Raw genomic sequence first — 19962 nt, 5'->3', positions numbered from 1 at the left:
TTCTAGAGCTGCAGCTTAACATTCTAGAACTTCAGCCTAACATTCTAGAATTGCCAAGTGACATTCTAGAACTGCAGCTTAACATTCTAGAACTTAGAGCTAACATTCAAGAATGGCACCTTAACATTCTAGAACTTCAGCCTAACATTCTAGAATTGCCAAGTGACATTCTAGAACTTTAACCTAACTTTCTGGAACTGCAGCTTAACATTCTAGAACTGCCAAGTAATATTCTGGAACTGTTACATTTCAGAAATTTTAAGTAACATTTTAGAACCGCAACTTAAATCTTAAGAAGTGCCTGGCTAGCTCAGTCGGTAGAGCATGAGACTCTTAATCTCAGGGTCGTGGGTTCGAGCCCCACGTTGGGCGGTTGTGTTTTAGAGAGTGGGAATCCGTGAGTTCTGCATAGTATCAGGTGGCTGTATTGGGGAAGATCAGCTGTCGATTGCAAAATTAGCACTTCCATCCCAGTGTAAAAATACCTGTTATTTACCAGACTAAAATGTGCCTGCATTCTACGATCATGGCATGTGCTGACATCCTGTTCCTCAGATCATACTAAAGTCTGGTGACAATGCCTGTTGTTGTTCCAGAACTGAGACTTAACATTCCAGAACTGAAAGTTAACTTTCTAGAACCTAACATTCTAGATCGACCGCTTAACATTCTAGAAATTAAACCTAACATTCGAGAACTACAAAATAACATTGTAGAACTGTAAGTAACATTTTAGTACTACAACTCTTAAAATTCTAAAACTACAACCTATTGTTCTAGAACTGCAGCTTAACATTCTTGAACTTAAACCTAATATTCTACAACTGCATATTAACTTTGTAGGACTGAAACCTAACATTCTACAACAACAAAATATCATTGCAGAACTATAAGTAACATTTTAGGACCATAACTCTTAAAATTCTAAAACTACATCCTATTGTTCTATAACTGCAACTTAACATTCCAGAACTGCAGTTTAACATTCTAGAATTGCCACTTTACATTATAAAACTGCAGCTTACCATTGTAAAACTACATTGTAACCTTTTAGATTTGTAAGTAACATTTTAGGACCACAACTTATAAAATTTGTAAAATGTCAAACTATTGTTCTTGAATTGCAACTTAACGTTCTAGAAAGGCAGCTTGACTTTGTAAAATGACATCTTACAATTCTAGAACTAAAATGTAACTTTTTAGAACTGTAAGTAACGTTTTAGAACCACAACTTATAAAATGTTTAAAACTTCAACCTATTGTTCTTGAATTGCAACTTAACATTCTAGAATGGTAGCTTAACGTTCTAAAACGGCATTTTACCATTCTAGAACTACAATGTAACCTTTTAGAAGTGTAATGAATTAACATTCTTGAACTTCAACCTAACATTCAAGAACTGCATACTGACATTCGAGAACTTAAACCTAACATTATAAAAGTTCTAAAACTTCAACCTATTGTTCTTGAATTGTAACTTATCATTTTAGAATGGAAGCTTAACTTTCTAGTTAAGCAGCTTAACATTCTAGGACTTAAACTTAACATTCTAGAACTGCAGCTTAACATTCTAGAACTGCAGCTTAACATTCAAGAATGGCACCTTAACATTCTAGAGCTGCAGCTTAACATTCTAGAACTTCAGCCTAACATTCTAGAATTGCCAAGTGACATTCTAGAACTGCAGCTTAACATTCTAGAACTTAGAGCTAACATTCAAGAATGGCACCTTAACATTCTAGAACTTCAGCCTAACATTCTAGAATTGCCAAGTGACATTCTAGAACTTTAACCTAACTTTCTGGAACTGCAGCTTAACATTCTAGAACTGCCAAGTAATATTCTGGAACTGTTACATTTCAGAAATTTTAAGTAACATTTTAGAACCGCAACTTAAATCTTAAGAAGTGCCTGGCTAGCTCAGTCGGTAGAGCATAAGACTCTTAATCTCAGGGTCGTGGGGTCGAGCCCCACGTTGGGCGGTTGTGTTTTAGAGAGTGGGAATCCGTGAGTTCTGCATAGTATCAGGTGGCTGTATTGGGGAAGATCAGCTGTCGATTGCAAAATTAGCACTTCCATCCCAGTGTAAAAATACCTGTTATTTACCAGACTAAAATGTGCCTGCATTCTACGATCATGGCATGTGCTGACATCCTGTTCCTCAGATCATACTAAAGTCTGGTGACAATGCCTGTTGTTGTTCCAGAACTGAGACTTAACATTCCAGAACTGAAAGTTAACTTTCTAGAACCTAACATTCTAGATCGACCGCTTAACATTCTAGAAATTAAACCTAACATTCGAGAACTACAAAATAACATTGTAGAACTGTAAGTAACATTTTAGTACTACAACTCTTAAAATTCTAAAACTACAACCTATTGTTCTAGAACTGCAGCTTAACATTCTTGAACTTAAACCTAATATTCTACAACTGCATATTAACTTTGTAGGACTGAAACCTAACATTCTACAACAACAAAATATCATTGCAGAACTATAAGTAACATTTTAGGACCATAACTCTTAAAATTCTAAAACTACATCCTATTGTTCTATAACTGCAACTTAACATTCCAGAACTGCAGTTTAACATTCTAGAATTGCCACTTTACATTATAAAACTGCAGCTTACCATTGTAAAACTACATTGTAACCTTTTAGATTTGTAAGTAACATTTTAGGACCACAACTTATAAAATTTGTAAAATGTCAAACTATTGTTCTTGAATTGCAACTTAACGTTCTAGAAAGGCAGCTTGACTTTGTAAAATGACATCTCACCATTCTAGAACTAAAATGTAACTTTTTAGAACTGTAAGTAACGTTTTAGAACCACAACTTATAAAATGTTTAAAACTTCAACCTATTGTTCTTGAATTGCAACTTAACATTCTAGAATGGTAGCTTAACGTTCTAAAACGGCATTTTACCATTCTAGAACTACAATGTAACCTTTTAGAAGTGTAATGAATTAACATTCTTGAACTTCAACCTAACATTCAAGAACTGCATACTGACATTCGAGAACTTAAACCTAACATTATAAAAGTTCTAAAACTTCAACCTATTGTTCTTGAATTGTAACTTATCATTTTAGAATGGAAGCTTAACTTTCTAGTTAAGCAGCTTAACATTCTAGGACTTAAACTTAACATTCTAGAACTGCAGCTTAACATTCTAGAACTGCAGCTTAACATTCAAGAATGGCACCTTAACATTCTAGAGCTGCAGCTTAACATTCTAGAACTTCAGCCTAACATTCTAGAATTGCCAAGTGACATTCTAGAACTGCAGCTTAACATTCTAGAACTTAGAGCTAACATTCAAGAATGGCACCTTAACATTCTAGAACTTCAGCCTAACATTCTAGAATTGCCAAGTGACATTCTAGAACTTTAACCTAACTTTCTGGAACTGCAGCTTAACATTCTAGAACTGCCAAGTAATATTCTGGAACTGTTACATTTCAGAAATTTTAAGTAACATTTTAGAACCGCAACTTAAATCTTAAGAAGTGCCTGGCTAGCTCAGTCGGTAGAGCATGAGACTCTTAATCTCAGGGTCGTGGGTTCGAGCCCCACGTTGGGCGGTTGTGTTTTAGAGAGTGGGAATCCGTGAGTTCTGCATAGTATCAGGTGGCTGTATTGGGGAAGATCAGCTGTCGATTGCAAAATTAGCACTTCCATCCCAGTGTAAAAATACCTGTTATTTACCAGACTAAAATGTGCCTGCATTCTACGATCATGGCATGTGCTGACATCCTGTTCCTCAGATCATACTAAAGTCTGGTGACAATGCCTGTTGTTGTTCCAGAACTGAGACTTAACATTCCAGAACTGAAAGTTAACTTTCTAGAACCTAACATTCTAGATCGACCGCTTAACATTCTAGAAATTAAACCTAACATTCGAGAACTACAAAATAACATTGTAGAACTGTAAGTAACATTTTAGTACTACAACTCTTAAAATTCTAAAACTACAACCTATTGTTCTAGAACTGCAGCTTAACATTCTTGAACTTAAACCTAATATTCTACAACTGCATATTAACTTTGTAGGACTGAAACCTAACATTCTACAACAACAAAATATCATTGCAGAACTATAAGTAACATTTTAGGACCATAACTCTTAAAATTCTAAAACTACATCCTATTGTTCTATAACTGCAACTTAACATTCCAGAACTGCAGTTTAACATTCTAGAATTGCCACTTTACATTATAAAACTGCAGCTTACCATTGTAAAACTACATTGTAACCTTTTAGATTTGTAAGTAACATTTTAGGACCACAACTTATAAAATTTGTAAAATGTCAAACTATTGTTCTTGAATTGCAACTTAACGTTCTAGAAAGGCAGCTTGACTTTGTAAAATGACATCTCACCATTCTAGAACTAAAATGTAACTTTTTAGAACTGTAAGTAACGTTTTAGAACCACAACTTATAAAATGTTTAAAACTTCAACCTATTGTTCTTGAATTGCAACTTAACATTCTAGAATGGTAGCTTAACGTTCTAAAACGGCATTTTACCATTCTAGAACTACAATGTAACCTTTTAGAAGTGTAATGAATTAACATTCTTGAACTTCAACCTAACATTCAAGAACTGCATACTGACATTCGAGAACTTAAACCTAACATTATAAAAGTTCTAAAACTTCAACCTATTGTTCTTGAATTGTAACTTATCATTTTAGAATGGAAGCTTAACTTTCTAGTTAAGCAGCTTAACATTCTAGGACTTAAACTTAACATTCTAGAACTGCAGCTTAACATTCTAGAACTGCAGCTTAACATTCAAGAATGGCACCTTAACATTCTAGAGCTGCAGCTTAACATTCTAGAACTTCAGCCTAACATTCTAGAATTGCCAAGTGACATTCTAGAACTGCAGCTTAACATTCTAGAACTTAGAGCTAACATTCAAGAATGGCACCTTAACATTCTAGAACTTCAGCCTAACATTCTAGAATTGCCAAGTGACATTCTAGAACTTTAACCTAACTTTCTGGAACTGCAGCTTAACATTCTAGAACTGCCAAGTAATATTCTGGAACTGTTACATTTCAGAAATTTTAAGTAACATTTTAGAACCGCAACTTAAATCTTAAGAAGTGCCTGGCTAGCTCAGTCGGTAGAGCATAAGACTCTTAATCTCAGGGTCGTGGGGTCGAGCCCCACGTTGGGCGGTTGTGTTTTAGAGAGTGGGAATCCGTGAGTTCTGCATAGTATCAGGTGGCTGTATTGGGGAAGATCAGCTGTCGATTGCAAAATTAGCACTTCCATCCCAGTGTAAAAATACCTGTTATTTACCAGACTAAAATGTGCCTGCATTCTACGATCATGGCATGTGCTGACATCCTGTTCCTCAGATCATACTAAAGTCTGGTGACAATGCCTGTTGTTGTTCCAGAACTGAGACTTAACATTCCAGAACTGAAAGTTAACTTTCTAGAACCTAACATTCTAGATCGACCGCTTAACATTCTAGAAATTAAACCTAACATTCGAGAACTACAAAATAACATTGTAGAACTGTAAGTAACATTTTAGTACTACAACTCTTAAAATTCTAAAACTACAACCTATTGTTCTAGAACTGCAGCTTAACATTCTTGAACTTAAACCTAATATTCTACAACTGCATATTAACTTTGTAGGACTGAAACCTAACATTCTACAACAACAAAATATCATTGCAGAACTATAAGTAACATTTTAGGACCATAACTCTTAAAATTCTAAAACTACATCCTATTGTTCTATAACTGCAACTTAACATTCCAGAACTGCAGTTTAACATTCTAGAATTGCCACTTTACATTATAAAACTGCAGCTTACCATTGTAAAACTACATTGTAACCTTTTAGATTTGTAAGTAACATTTTAGGACCACAACTTATAAAATTTGTAAAATGTCAAACTATTGTTCTTGAATTGCAACTTAACGTTCTAGAAAGGCAGCTTGACTTTGTAAAATGACATCTCACCATTCTAGAACTAAAATGTAACTTTTTAGAACTGTAAGTAACGTTTTAGAACCACAACTTATAAAATGTTTAAAACTTCAACCTATTGTTCTTGAATTGCAACTTAACATTCTAGAATGGTAGCTTAACGTTCTAAAACGGCATTTTACCATTCTAGAACTACAATGTAACCTTTTAGAAGTGTAATGAATTAACATTCTTGAACTTCAACCTAACATTCAAGAACTGCATACTGACATTCGAGAACTTAAACCTAACATTATAAAAGTTCTAAAACTTCAACCTATTGTTCTTGAATTGTAACTTATCATTTTAGAATGGAAGCTTAACTTTCTAGTTAAGCAGCTTAACATTCTAGGACTTAAACTTAACATTCTAGAACTGCAGCTTAACATTCTAGAACTGCAGCTTAACATTCAAGAATGGCACCTTAACATTCTAGAGCTGCAGCTTAACATTCTAGAACTTCAGCCTAACATTCTAGAATTGCCAAGTGACATTCTAGAACTGCAGCTTAACATTCTAGAACTTAGAGCTAACATTCAAGAATGGCACCTTAACATTCTAGAACTTCAGCCTAACATTCTAGAATTGCCAAGTGACATTCTAGAACTTTAACCTAACTTTCTGGAACTGCAGCTTAACATTCTAGAACTGCCAAGTAATATTCTGGAACTGTTACATTTCAGAAATTTTAAGTAACATTTTAGAACCGCAACTTAAATCTTAAGAAGTGCCTGGCTAGCTCAGTCGGTAGAGCATAAGACTCTTAATCTCAGGGTCGTGGGTTCGAGCCCCACGTTGGGCGGTTGTGTTTTAGAGAGTGGGAATCCGTGAGTTCTGCATAGTATCAGGTGGCTGTATTGGGGAAGATCAGCTGTCGATTGCAAAATTAGCACTTCCATCCCAGTGTAAAAATACCTGTTATTTACCAGACTAAAATGTGCCTGCATTCTACGATCATGGCATGTGCTGACATCCTGTTCCTCAGATCATACTAAAGTCTGGTGACAATGCCTGTTGTTGTTCCAGAACTGAGACTTAACATTCCAGAACTGAAAGTTAACTTTCTAGAACCTAACATTCTAGATCGACCGCTTAACATTCTAGAAATTAAACCTAACATTCGAGAACTACAAAATAACATTGTAGAACTGTAAGTAACATTTTAGTACTACAACTCTTAAAATTCTAAAACTACAACCTATTGTTCTAGAACTGCAGCTTAACATTCTTGAACTTAAACCTAATATTCTACAACTGCATATTAACTTTGTAGGACTGAAACCTAACATTCTACAACAACAAAATATCATTGCAGAACTATAAGTAACATTTTAGGACCATAACTCTTAAAATTCTAAAACTACATCCTATTGTTCTATAACTGCAACTTAACATTCCAGAACTGCAGTTTAACATTCTAGAATTGCCACTTTACATTATAAAACTGCAGCTTACCATTGTAAAACTACATTGTAACCTTTTAGATTTGTAAGTAACATTTTAGGACCACAACTTATAAAATTTGTAAAATGTCAAACTATTGTTCTTGAATTGCAACTTAACGTTCTAGAAAGGCAGCTTGACTTTGTAAAATGACATCTTACAATTCTAGAACTAAAATGTAACTTTTTAGAACTGTAAGTAACGTTTTAGAACCACAACTTATAAAATGTTTAAAACTTCAACCTATTGTTCTTGAATTGCAACTTAACATTCTAGAATGGTAGCTTAACGTTCTAAAACGGCATTTTACCATTCTAGAACTACAATGTAACCTTTTAGAAGTGTAATGAATTAACATTCTTGAACTTCAACCTAACATTCAAGAACTGCATACTGACATTCGAGAACTTAAACCTAACATTATAAAAGTTCTAAAACTTCAACCTATTGTTCTTGAATTGTAACTTATCATTTTAGAATGGAAGCTTAACTTTCTAGTTAAGCAGCTTAACATTCTAGGACTTAAACTTAACATTCTAGAACTGCAGCTTAACATTCTAGAACTGCAGCTTAACATTCAAGAATGGCACCTTAACATTCTAGAGCTGCAGCTTAACATTCTAGAACTTCAGCCTAACATTCTAGAATTGCCAAGTGACATTCTAGAACTGCAGCTTAACATTCTAGAACTTAGAGCTAACATTCAAGAATGGCACCTTAACATTCTAGAACTTCAGCCTAACATTCTAGAATTGCCAAGTGACATTCTAGAACTTTAACCTAACTTTCTGGAACTGCAGCTTAACATTCTAGAACTGCCAAGTAATATTCTGGAACTGTTACATTTCAGAAATTTTAAGTAACATTTTAGAACCGCAACTTAAATCTTAAGAAGTGCCTGGCTAGCTCAGTCGGTAGAGCATAAGACTCTTAATCTCAGGGTCGTGGGTTCGAGCCCCACGTTGGGCGGTTGTGTTTTAGAGAGTGGGAATCCGTGAGTTCTGCATAGTATCAGGTGGCTGTATTGGGGAAGATCAGCTGTCGATTGCAAAATTAGCACTTCCATCCCAGTGTAAAAATACCTGTTATTTACCAGACTAAAATGTGCCTGCATTCTACGATCATGGCATGTGCTGACATCCTGTTCCTCAGATCATACTAAAGTCTGGTGACAATGCCTGTTGTTGTTCCAGAACTGAGACTTAACATTCCAGAACTGAAAGTTAACTTTCTAGAACCTAACATTCTAGATCGACCGCTTAACATTCTAGAAATTAAACCTAACATTCGAGAACTACAAAATAACATTGTAGAACTGTAAGTAACATTTTAGTACTACAACTCTTAAAATTCTAAAACTACAACCTATTGTTCTAGAACTGCAGCTTAACATTCTTGAACTTAAACCTAATATTCTACAACTGCATATTAACTTTGTAGGACTGAAACCTAACATTCTACAACAACAAAATATCATTGCAGAACTATAAGTAACATTTTAGGACCATAACTCTTAAAATTCTAAAACTACATCCTATTGTTCTATAACTGCAACTTAACATTCCAGAACTGCAGTTTAACATTCTAGAATTGCCACTTTACATTATAAAACTGCAGCTTACCATTGTAAAACTACATTGTAACCTTTTAGATTTGTAAGTAACATTTTAGGACCACAACTTATAAAATTTGTAAAATGTCAAACTATTGTTCTTGAATTGCAACTTAACGTTCTAGAAAGGCAGCTTGACTTTGTAAAATGACATCTCACCATTCTAGAACTAAAATGTAACTTTTTAGAACTGTAAGTAACGTTTTAGAACCACAACTTATAAAATGTTTAAAACTTCAACCTATTGTTCTTGAATTGCAACTTAACATTCTAGAATGGTAGCTTAACGTTCTAAAACGGCATTTTACCATTCTAGAACTACAATGTAACCTTTTAGAAGTGTAATGAATTAACATTCTTGAACTTCAACCTAACATTCAAGAACTGCATACTGACATTCGAGAACTTAAACCTAACATTATAAAAGTTCTAAAACTTCAACCTATTGTTCTTGAATTGTAACTTATCATTTTAGAATGGAAGCTTAACTTTCTAGTTAAGCAGCTTAACATTCTAGGACTTAAACTTAACATTCTAGAACTGCAGCTTAACATTCTAGAACTGCAGCTTAACATTCAAGAATGGCACCTTAACATTCTAGAGCTGCAGCTTAACATTCTAGAACTTCAGCCTAACATTCTAGAATTGCCAAGTGACATTCTAGAACTGCAGCTTAACATTCTAGAACTTAGAGCTAACATTCAAGAATGGCACCTTAACATTCTAGAACTTCAGCCTAACATTCTAGAATTGCCAAGTGACATTCTAGAACTTTAACCTAACTTTCTGGAACTGCAGCTTAACATTCTAGAACTGCCAAGTAATATTCTGGAACTGTTACATTTCAGAAATTTTAAGTAACATTTTAGAACCGCAACTTAAATCTTAAGAAGTGCCTGGCTAGCTCAGTCGGTAGAGCATAAGACTCTTAATCTCAGGGTCGTGGGGTCGAGCCCCACGTTGGGCGGTTGTGTTTTAGAGAGTGGGAATCCGTGAGTTCTGCATAGTATCAGGTGGCTGTATTGGGGAAGATCAGCTGTCGATTGCAAAATTAGCACTTCCATCCCAGTGTAAAAATACCTGTTATTTACCAGACTAAAATGTGCCTGCATTCTACGATCATGGCATGTGCTGACATCCTGTTCCTCAGATCATACTAAAGTCTGGTGACAATGCCTGTTGTTGTTCCAGAACTGAGACTTAACATTCCAGAACTGAAAGTTAACTTTCTAGAACCTAACATTCTAGATCGACCGCTTAACATTCTAGAAATTAAACCTAACATTCGAGAACTACAAAATAACATTGTAGAACTGTAAGTAACATTTTAGTACTACAACTCTTAAAATTCTAAAACTACAACCTATTGTTCTAGAACTGCAGCTTAACATTCTTGAACTTAAACCTAATATTCTACAACTGCATATTAACTTTGTAGGACTGAAACCTAACATTCTACAACAACAAAATATCATTGCAGAACTATAAGTAACATTTTAGGACCATAACTCTTAAAATTCTAAAACTACATCCTATTGTTCTATAACTGCAACTTAACATTCCAGAACTGCAGTTTAACATTCTAGAATTGCCACTTTACATTATAAAACTGCAGCTTACCATTGTAAAACTACATTGTAACCTTTTAGATTTGTAAGTAACATTTTAGGACCACAACTTATAAAATTTGTAAAATGTCAAACTATTGTTCTTGAATTGCAACTTAACGTTCTAGAAAGGCAGCTTGACTTTGTAAAATGACATCTCACCATTCTAGAACTAAAATGTAACTTTTTAGAACTGTAAGTAACGTTTTAGAACCACAACTTATAAAATGTTTAAAACTTCAACCTATTGTTCTTGAATTGCAACTTAACATTCTAGAATGGTAGCTTAACGTTCTAAAACGGCATTTTACCATTCTAGAACTACAATGTAACCTTTTAGAAGTGTAATGAATTAACATTCTTGAACTTCAACCTAACATTCAAGAACTGCATACTGACATTCGAGAACTTAAACCTAACATTATAAAAGTTCTAAAACTTCAACCTATTGTTCTTGAATTGTAACTTATCATTTTAGAATGGAAGCTTAACTTTCTAGTTAAGCAGCTTAACATTCTAGGACTTAAACTTAACATTCTAGAACTGCAGCTTAACATTCTAGAACTGCAGCTTAACATTCAAGAATGGCACCTTAACATTCTAGAGCTGCAGCTTAACATTCTAGAACTTCAGCCTAACATTCTAGAATTGCCAAGTGACATTCTAGAACTGCAGCTTAACATTCTAGAACTTAGAGCTAACATTCAAGAATGGCACCTTAACATTCTAGAACTTCAGCCTAACATTCTAGAATTGCCAAGTGACATTCTAGAACTTTAACCTAACTTTCTGGAACTGCAGCTTAACATTCTAGAACTGCCAAGTAATATTCTGGAACTGTTACATTTCAGAAATTTTAAGTAACATTTTAGAACCGCAACTTAAATCTTAAGAAGTGCCTGGCTAGCTCAGTCGGTAGAGCATAAGACTCTTAATCTCAGGGTCGTGGGTTCGAGCCCCACGTTGGGCGGTTGTGTTTTAGAGAGTGGGAATCCGTGAGTTCTGCATAGTATCAGGTGGCTGTATTGGGGAAGATCAGCTGTCGATTGCAAAATTAGCACTTCCATCCCAGTGTAAAAATACCTGTTATTTACCAGACTAAAATGTGCCTGCATTCTACGATCATGGCATGTGCTGACATCCTGTTCCTCAGATCATACTAAAGTCTGGTGACAATGCCTGTTGTTGTTCCAGAACTGAGACTTAACATTCCAGAACTGAAAGTTAACTTTCTAGAACCTAACATTCTAGATCGACCGCTTAACATTCTAGAAATTAAACCTAACATTCGAGAACTACAAAATAACATTGTAGAACTGTAAGTAACATTTTAGTACTACAACTCTTAAAATTCTAAAACTACAACCTATTGTTCTAGAACTGCAGCTTAACATTCTTGAACTTAAACCTAATATTCTACAACTGCATATTAACTTTGTAGGACTGAAACCTAACATTCTACAACAACAAAATATCATTGCAGAACTATAAGTAACATTTTAGGACCATAACTCTTAAAATTCTAAAACTACATCCTATTGTTCTATAACTGCAACTTAACATTCCAGAACTGCAGTTTAACATTCTAGAATTGCCACTTTACATTATAAAACTGCAGCTTACCATTGTAAAACTACATTGTAACCTTTTAGATTTGTAAGTAACATTTTAGGACCACAACTTATAAAATTTGTAAAATGTCAAACTATTGTTCTTGAATTGCAACTTAACGTTCTAGAAAGGCAGCTTGACTTTGTAAAATGACATCTTACAATTCTAGAACTAAAATGTAACTTTTTAGAACTGTAAGTAACGTTTTAGAACCACAACTTATAAAATGTTTAAAACTTCAACCTATTGTTCTTGAATTGCAACTTAACATTCTAGAATGGTAGCTTAACGTTCTAAAACGGCATTTTACCATTCTAGAACTACAATGTAACCTTTTAGAAGTGTAATGAATTAACATTCTTGAACTTCAACCTAACATTCAAGAACTGCATACTGACATTCGAGAACTTAAACCTAACATTATAAAAGTTCTAAAACTTCAACCTATTGTTCTTGAATTGTAACTTATCATTTTAGAATGGAAGCTTAACTTTCTAGTTAAGCAGCTTAACATTCTAGGACTTAAACTTAACATTCTAGAACTGCAGCTTAACATTCTAGAACTGCAGCTTAACATTCAAGAATGGCACCTTAACATTCTAGAGCTGCAGCTTAACATTCTAGAACTTCAGCCTAACATTCTAGAATTGCCAAGTGACATTCTAGAACTGCAGCTTAACATTCTAGAACTTAGAGCTAACATTCAAGAATGGCACCTTAACATTCTAGAACTTCAGCCTAACATTCTAGAATTGCCAAGTGACATTCTAGAACTTTAACCTAACTTTCTGGAACTGCAGCTTAACATTCTAGAACTGCCAAGTAATATTCTGGAACTGTTACATTTCAGAAATTTTAAGTAACATTTTAGAACCGCAACTTAAATCTTAAGAAGTGCCTGGCTAGCTCAGTCGGTAGAGCATAAGACTCTTAATCTCAGGGTCGTGGGGTCGAGCCCCACGTTGGGCGGTTGTGTTTTAGAGAGTGGGAATCCGTGAGTTCTGCATAGTATCAGGTGGCTGTATTGGGGAAGATCAGCTGTCGATTGCAAAATTAGCACTTCCATCCCAGTGTAAAAATACCTGTTATTTACCAGACTAAAATGTGCCTGCATTCTACGATCATGGCATGTGCTGACATCCTGTTCCTCAGATCATACTAAAGTCTGGTGACAATGCCTGTTGTTGTTCCAGAACTGAGACTTAACATTCCAGAACTGAAAGTTAACTTTCTAGAACCTAACATTCTAGATCGACCGCTTAACATTCTAGAAATTAAACCTAACATTCGAGAACTACAAAATAACATTGTAGAACTGTAAGTAACATTTTAGTACTACAACTCTTAAAATTCTAAAACTACAACCTATTGTTCTAGAACTGCAGCTTAACATTCTTGAACTTAAACCTAATATTCTACAACTGCATATTAACTTTGTAGGACTGAAACCTAACATTCTACAACAACAAAATATCATTGCAGAACTATAAGTAACATTTTAGGACCATAACTCTTAAAATTCTAAAACTACATCCTATTGTTCTATAACTGCAACTTAACATTCCAGAACTGCAGTTTAACATTCTAGAATTGCCACTTTACATTATAAAACTGCAGCTTACCATTGTAAAACTACATTGTAACCTTTTAGATTTGTAAGTAACATTTTAGGACCACAACTTATAAAATTTGTAAAATGTCAAACTATTGTTCTTGAATTGCAACTTAACGTTCTAGAAAGGCAGCTTGACTTTGTAAAATGACATCTCACCATTCTAGAACTAAAATGTAACTTTTTAGAACTGTAAGTAACGTTTTAGAACCACAACTTATAAAATGTTTAAAACTTCAACCTATTGTTCTTGAATTGCAACTTAACATTCTAGAATGGTAGCTTAACGTTCTAAAACGGCATTTTACCATTCTAGAACTACAATGTAACCTTTTAGAAGTGTAATGAATTAACATTCTTGAACTTCAACCTAACATTCAAGAACTGCATACTGACATTCGAGAACTTAAACCTAACATTATAAAAGTTCTAAAACTTCAACCTATTGTTCTTGAATTGTAACTTATCATTTTAGAATGGAAGCTTAACTTTCTAGTTAAGCAGCTTAACATTCTAGGACTTAAACTTAACATTCTAGAACTGCAGCTTAACATTCTAGAACTGCAGCTTAACATTCAAGAATGGCACCTTAACATTCTAGAGCTGCAGCTTAACATTCTAGAACTTCAGCCTAACATTCTAGAATTGCCAAGTGACATTCTAGAACTGCAGCTTAACATTCTAGAACTTAGAGCTAACATTCAAGAATGGCACCTTAACATTCTAGAACTTCAGCCTAACATTCTAGAATTGCCAAGTGACATTCTAGAACTTTAACCTAACTTTCTGGAACTGCAGCTTAACATTCTAGAACTGCCAAGTAATATTCTGGAACTGTTACATTTCAGAAATTTTAAGTAACATTTTAGAACCGCAACTTAAATCTTAAGAAGTGCCTGGCTAGCTCAGTCGGTAGAGCATAAGACTCTTAATCTCAGGGTCGTGGGTCGAGCCCCACGTTGGGCGGTTGTGTTTTAGAGAGTGGGAATCCGTGAGTTCTGCATAGTATCAGGTGGCTGTATTGGGGAAGATCAGCTGTCGATTGCAAAATTAGCACTTCCATCCCAGTGTAAAAATACCTGTTATTTACCAGACTAAAATGTGCCTGCATTCTACGATCATGGCATGTGCTGACATCCTGTTCCTCAGATCATACTAAAGTCTGGTGACAATGCCTGTTGTTGTTCCAGAACTGAGACTTAACATTCCAGAACTGAAAGTTAACTTTCTAGAACCTAACATTCTAGATCGACCGCTTAACATTCTAGAAATTAAACCTAACATTCGAGAACTACAAAATAACATTGTAGAACTGTAAGTAACATTTTAGTACTACAACTCTTAAAATTCTAAAACTACAACCTATTGTTCTAGAACTGCAGCTTAACATTCTTGAACTTAAACCTAATATTCTACAACTGCATATTAACTTTGTAGGACTGAAACCTAACATTCTACAACAACAAAATATCATTGCAGAACTATAAGTAACATTTTAGGACCATAACTCTTAAAATTCTAAAACTACATCCTATTGTTCTATAACTGCAACTTAACATTCCAGAACTGCAGTTTAACATTCTAGAATTGCCACTTTACATTATAAAACTGCAGCTTACCATTGTAAAACTACATTGTAACCTTTTAGATTTGTAAGTAACATTTTAGGACCACAACTTATAAAATTTGTAAAATGTCAAACTATTGTTCTTGAATTGCAACTTAACGTTCTAGAAAGGCAGCTTGACTTTGTAAAATGACATCTTACATTCTAGAACTAAAATGTAACTTTTTAGAACTGTAAGTAACGTTTTAGAACCACAACTTATAAAATGTTTAAAACTTCAACCTATTGTTCTTGAATTGCAACTTAACATTCTAGAATGGTAGCTTAACGTTCTAAAACGGCATTTTACCATTCTAGAACTACAATGTAACCTTTTAGAAGTGTAATGAATTAACATTCTTGAACTTCAACCTAACATTCAAGAACTGCATACTGACATTCGAGAACTTAAACCTAACATTATAAAAGTTCTAAAACTTCAACCTATTGTTCTTGAATTGTAACTTATCATTTTAGAATGGAAGCTTAACTTTCTAGTTAAGCAGCTTAACATTCTAGGACTTAAACTTAACATTCTAGAACTGCAGCTTAACATTCTAGAACTGCAGCTTAACATTCAAGAATGGCACCTTAACATTCTAGAGCTGCAGCTTAACATTCTAGAACTTCAGCCTAACATTCTAGAATTGCCAAGTGACATTCTAGAACTGCAGCTTAACATTCTAGAACTTAGAGCTAACATTCAAGAATGGCACCTTAACATTCTAGAACTTCAGCCTAACATTCTAGAATTGCCAAGTGACATTCTAGAACTTTAACCTAACTTTCTGGAACTGCAGCTTAACATTCTAGAACTGCCAAGTAATATTCTGGAACTGTTACATTTCAGAAATTTTAAGTAACATTTTAGAACCGCAACTTAAATCTTAAGAAGTGCCTGGCTAGCTCAGTCGGTAGAGCATAAGACTCTTAATCTCAGGGTCGTGGGGTCGAGCCCCACGTTGGGCGGTTGTGTTTTAGAGAGTGGGAATCCGTGAGTTCTGCATAGTATCAGGTGGCTGTATTGGGGAAGATCAGCTGTCGATTGCAAAATTAGCACTTCCATCCCAGTGTAAAAATACCTGTTATTTACCAGACTAAAATGTGCCTGCATTCTACGATCATGGCATGTGCTGACATCCTGTTCCTCAGATCATACTAAAGTCTGGTGACAATGCCTGTTGTTGTTCCAGAACTGAGACTTAACATTCCAGAACTGAAAGTTAACTTTCTAGAACCTAACATTCTAGATCGACCGCTTAACATTCTAGAAATTAAACCTAACATTCGAGAACTACAAAATAACATTGTAGAACTGTAAGTAACATTTTAGTACTACAACTCTTAAAATTCTAAAACTACAACCTATTGTTCTAGAACTGCAGCTTAACATTCTTGAACTTAAACCTAATATTCTACAACTGCATATTAACTTTGTAGGACTGAAACCTAACATTCTACAACAACAAAATATCATTGCAGAACTATAAGTAACATTTTAGGACCATAACTCTTAAAATTCTAAAACTACATCCTATTGTTCTATAACTGCAACTTAACATTCCAGAACTGCAGTTTAACATTCTAGAATTGCCACTTTACATTATAAAACTGCAGCTTACCATTGTAAAACTACATTGTAACCTTTTAGATTTGTAAGTAACATTTTAGGACCACAACTTATAAAATTTGTAAAATGTCAAACTATTGTTCTTGAATTGCAACTTAACGTTCTAGAAAGGCAGCTTGACTTTGTAAAATGACATCTCACCATTCTAGAACTAAAATGTAACTTTTTAGAACTGTAAGTAACGTTTTAGAACCACAACTTATAAAATGTTTAAAACTTCAACCTATTGTTCTTGAATTGCAACTTAACATTCTAGAATGGTAGCTTAACGTTCTAAAACGGCATTTTACCATTCTAGAACTACAATGTAACCTTTTAGAAGTGTAATGAATTAACATTCTTGAACTTCAACCTAACATTCAAGAACTGCATACTGACATTCGAGAACTTAAACCTAACATTATAAAAGTTCTAAAACTTCAACCTATTGTTCTTGAATTGTAACTTATCATTTTAGAATGGAAGCTTAACTTTCTAGAACTGCAGCTTAACATTCTAGGACTTAAACTTAACATTCTAGAACTGCAGCTTAACATTCTAGAACTGCAGCTTAACATTCAAGAATGGCACCTTAACATTCTAGAGCTGCAGCTTAACATTCTAGAACTTCAGCCTAACATTCTAGAATTGCCAAGTGACATTCTAGAACTGCAGCTTAACATTCTAGAACTTAGAGCTAACATTCAAGAATGGCACCTTAACATTCTAGAACTTCAGCCTAACATTCTAGAATTGCCAAGTGACATTCTAGAACTTTAACCTAACTTTCTGGAACTGCAGCTTAACATTCTAGAACTGCCAAGTAATATTCTGGAACTTTTACATTTCAGAAATTTTAAGTAACATTTTAGAACCGCAACTTAAATCTTAAGAAGTGCCTGGCTAGCTCAGTCGGTAGAGCATGAGACTCTTAATCTCAGGGTCGTGGGTTCGAGCCCCATGTTGGGTGGTTGTGTTTTAGAGAGTGGGAATCCGTGAGTTCTGCATAGTATCAGGTGGCTGTATTGGGGAAGATCAGCTGTCGATTGCAAAATTAGCACTTCCATCCCAGTGTAAAAATACCTGTTATTTACCAGACTAAAATGTGCCTGCATTCTACAACATGGCATGTGCTGACATCCTGTTCCTCAGATCATACTAAAGTCTGGTGACAATGCCTGTTGTTGTTCCAGAACTGAGACTTAACATTCCAGAACTGAAAGTTAACTTTCTAGAACCTAACATTCTAGATCGACCGCTTAACATTCTAGAAATTAAACCTAACATTCGAGAACTACAAAATAACATTGTAGAACTGTAAGTAACATTTTAGTACTACAACTCTTAAAATTCTAAAACTACAACCTATTGTTCTAGAACTGCAGCTTAACATTCTTGAACTTAAACCTAATATTCTACAACTGCATATTAACTTTGTAGGACTGAAACCTAACATTCTACAACAACAAAATATCATTGCAGAACTATAAGTAACATTTTAGGACCATAACTCTTAAAATTCTAAAACTACATCCTATTGTTCTATAACTGCAACTTAACATTCCAGAACTGCAGTTTAACATTCTAGAATTGCCACTTTACATTATAAAACTGCAGCTTACCATTGTAAAACTACATTGTAACCTTTTAGATTTGTAAGTAACATTTTAGGACCACAACTTATAAAATTTGTAAAATGTCAAACTATTGTTCTTGAATTGCAACTTAACGTTCTAGAAAGGCAGCTTGACTTTGTAAAATGACATCTCACCATTCTAGAACTAAAATGTAACTTTTTAGAACTGTAAGTAACGTTTTAGAACCACAACTTATAAAATGTTTAAAACTTCAACCTATTGTTCTTGAATTGCAACTTAACATTCTAGAATGGTAGCTTAACGTTCTAAAACGGCATTTTACCATTCTAGAACTACAATGTAACCTTTTAGAAGTGTAATGAATTAACATTCTTGAACTTCAACCTAACATTCAAGAACTGCATACTGACATTCGAGAACTTAAACCTAACATTATAAAAGTTCTAAAACTTCAACCTATTGTTCTTGAATTGTAACTTATCATTTTAGAATGGAAGCTTAACTTTCTAGAACTGCAGCTTAACATTCTAGGACTTAAACTTAACATTCTAGAACTGCAGCTTAACATTCTAGAACTGCAGCTTAACATTCAAGAATGGCACCTTAACATTCTAGAGCTGCAGCTTAACATTCTAGAACTTCAGCCTAACATTCTAGAATTGCCAAGTGACATTCTAGAACTGCAGCTTAACATTCTAGAACTTAGAGCTAACATTCAAGAATGGCACCTTAACATTCTAGAACTTCAGCCTAACATTCTAGAATTGCCAAGTGACATTCTAGAACTTTAACCTAACTTTCTGGAACTGCAGCTTAACATTCTAGAACTGCCAAGTAATATTCTGGAACTGTTACATTTCAGAAATTTTAAGTAACATTTTAGAACCGCAACTTAAATCTTAAGAAGTGCCTGGCTAGCTCAGTCGGTAGAGCATGAGACTCTTAATCTCAGGGTCGTGGGTTCGAGCCCCACGTTGGGCGGTTGTGTTTTAGAGAGTGGGAATCCGTGAGTTCTGCATAGTATCAGGTGGCTGTATTGGGGAAGATCAGCTGACGATTGCAAAATTAGCACTTCCATCCCAGTGTAAAAATACCTGTTATTTACCAGACTAAAATGTGCCTGCATTCTACGATCATGGCATGTGCTGACATCCTGTTCCTCAGATCATGCTAAAGTCTGGTGACAATGCCTGTTGTTGTTCCAGAACTGAGACTTAACATTCCAGAACTGAAAGTTAACTTTCTAGAACCTAA

General features: G+C 34.6%; 7 non-coding genes across 7 annotated transcripts; all 7 read left to right on the top strand.

Annotated features, from left to right (window-relative positions):
• The first annotated feature begins 299 nt into the window (after nucleotides 1-299).
• Nucleotides 300-372, top strand: trnak-cuu (transfer RNA lysine (anticodon CUU)). Its single transcript has one exon. It is a non-coding gene; the product is annotated as a tRNA-Lys (tRNA).
• Nucleotides 373-3519: 3147 nt separating this feature from the next.
• Nucleotides 3520-3592, top strand: trnak-cuu (transfer RNA lysine (anticodon CUU)). Its single transcript has one exon. It is a non-coding gene; the product is annotated as a tRNA-Lys (tRNA).
• Nucleotides 3593-6739: 3147 nt separating this feature from the next.
• trnak-cuu (transfer RNA lysine (anticodon CUU)) lies at nucleotides 6740-6812 on the top strand. Its single transcript has one exon. It is a non-coding gene; the product is annotated as a tRNA-Lys (tRNA).
• A 1537-nt stretch (nucleotides 6813-8349) lies between these two features.
• trnak-cuu (transfer RNA lysine (anticodon CUU)) lies at nucleotides 8350-8422 on the top strand. The gene has a single exon. It is a non-coding gene; the product is annotated as a tRNA-Lys (tRNA).
• Nucleotides 8423-11569: 3147 nt separating this feature from the next.
• trnak-cuu (transfer RNA lysine (anticodon CUU)) lies at nucleotides 11570-11642 on the top strand. Its single transcript has one exon. It is a non-coding gene; the product is annotated as a tRNA-Lys (tRNA).
• Nucleotides 11643-18007: 6365 nt separating this feature from the next.
• trnak-cuu (transfer RNA lysine (anticodon CUU)) lies at nucleotides 18008-18080 on the top strand. The gene has a single exon. It is a non-coding gene; the product is annotated as a tRNA-Lys (tRNA).
• Nucleotides 18081-19616: 1536 nt separating this feature from the next.
• Nucleotides 19617-19689, top strand: trnak-cuu (transfer RNA lysine (anticodon CUU)). Its single transcript has one exon. It is a non-coding gene; the product is annotated as a tRNA-Lys (tRNA).
• The last annotated feature ends 273 nt before the right edge of the window (nucleotides 19690-19962 follow it).

Source organism: Etheostoma spectabile, unplaced genomic scaffold (genome assembly GCF_008692095.1).
Source record: "Etheostoma spectabile isolate EspeVRDwgs_2016 unplaced genomic scaffold, UIUC_Espe_1.0 scaffold00001142, whole genome shotgun sequence".
Classification (NCBI taxonomy): Eukaryota; Metazoa; Chordata; class Actinopteri; order Perciformes; family Percidae; genus Etheostoma; species Etheostoma spectabile.
The sequence above is the reverse complement of the archived record's forward strand: the minus strand, read 5'-3'. Positions and strand labels throughout refer to the sequence as shown.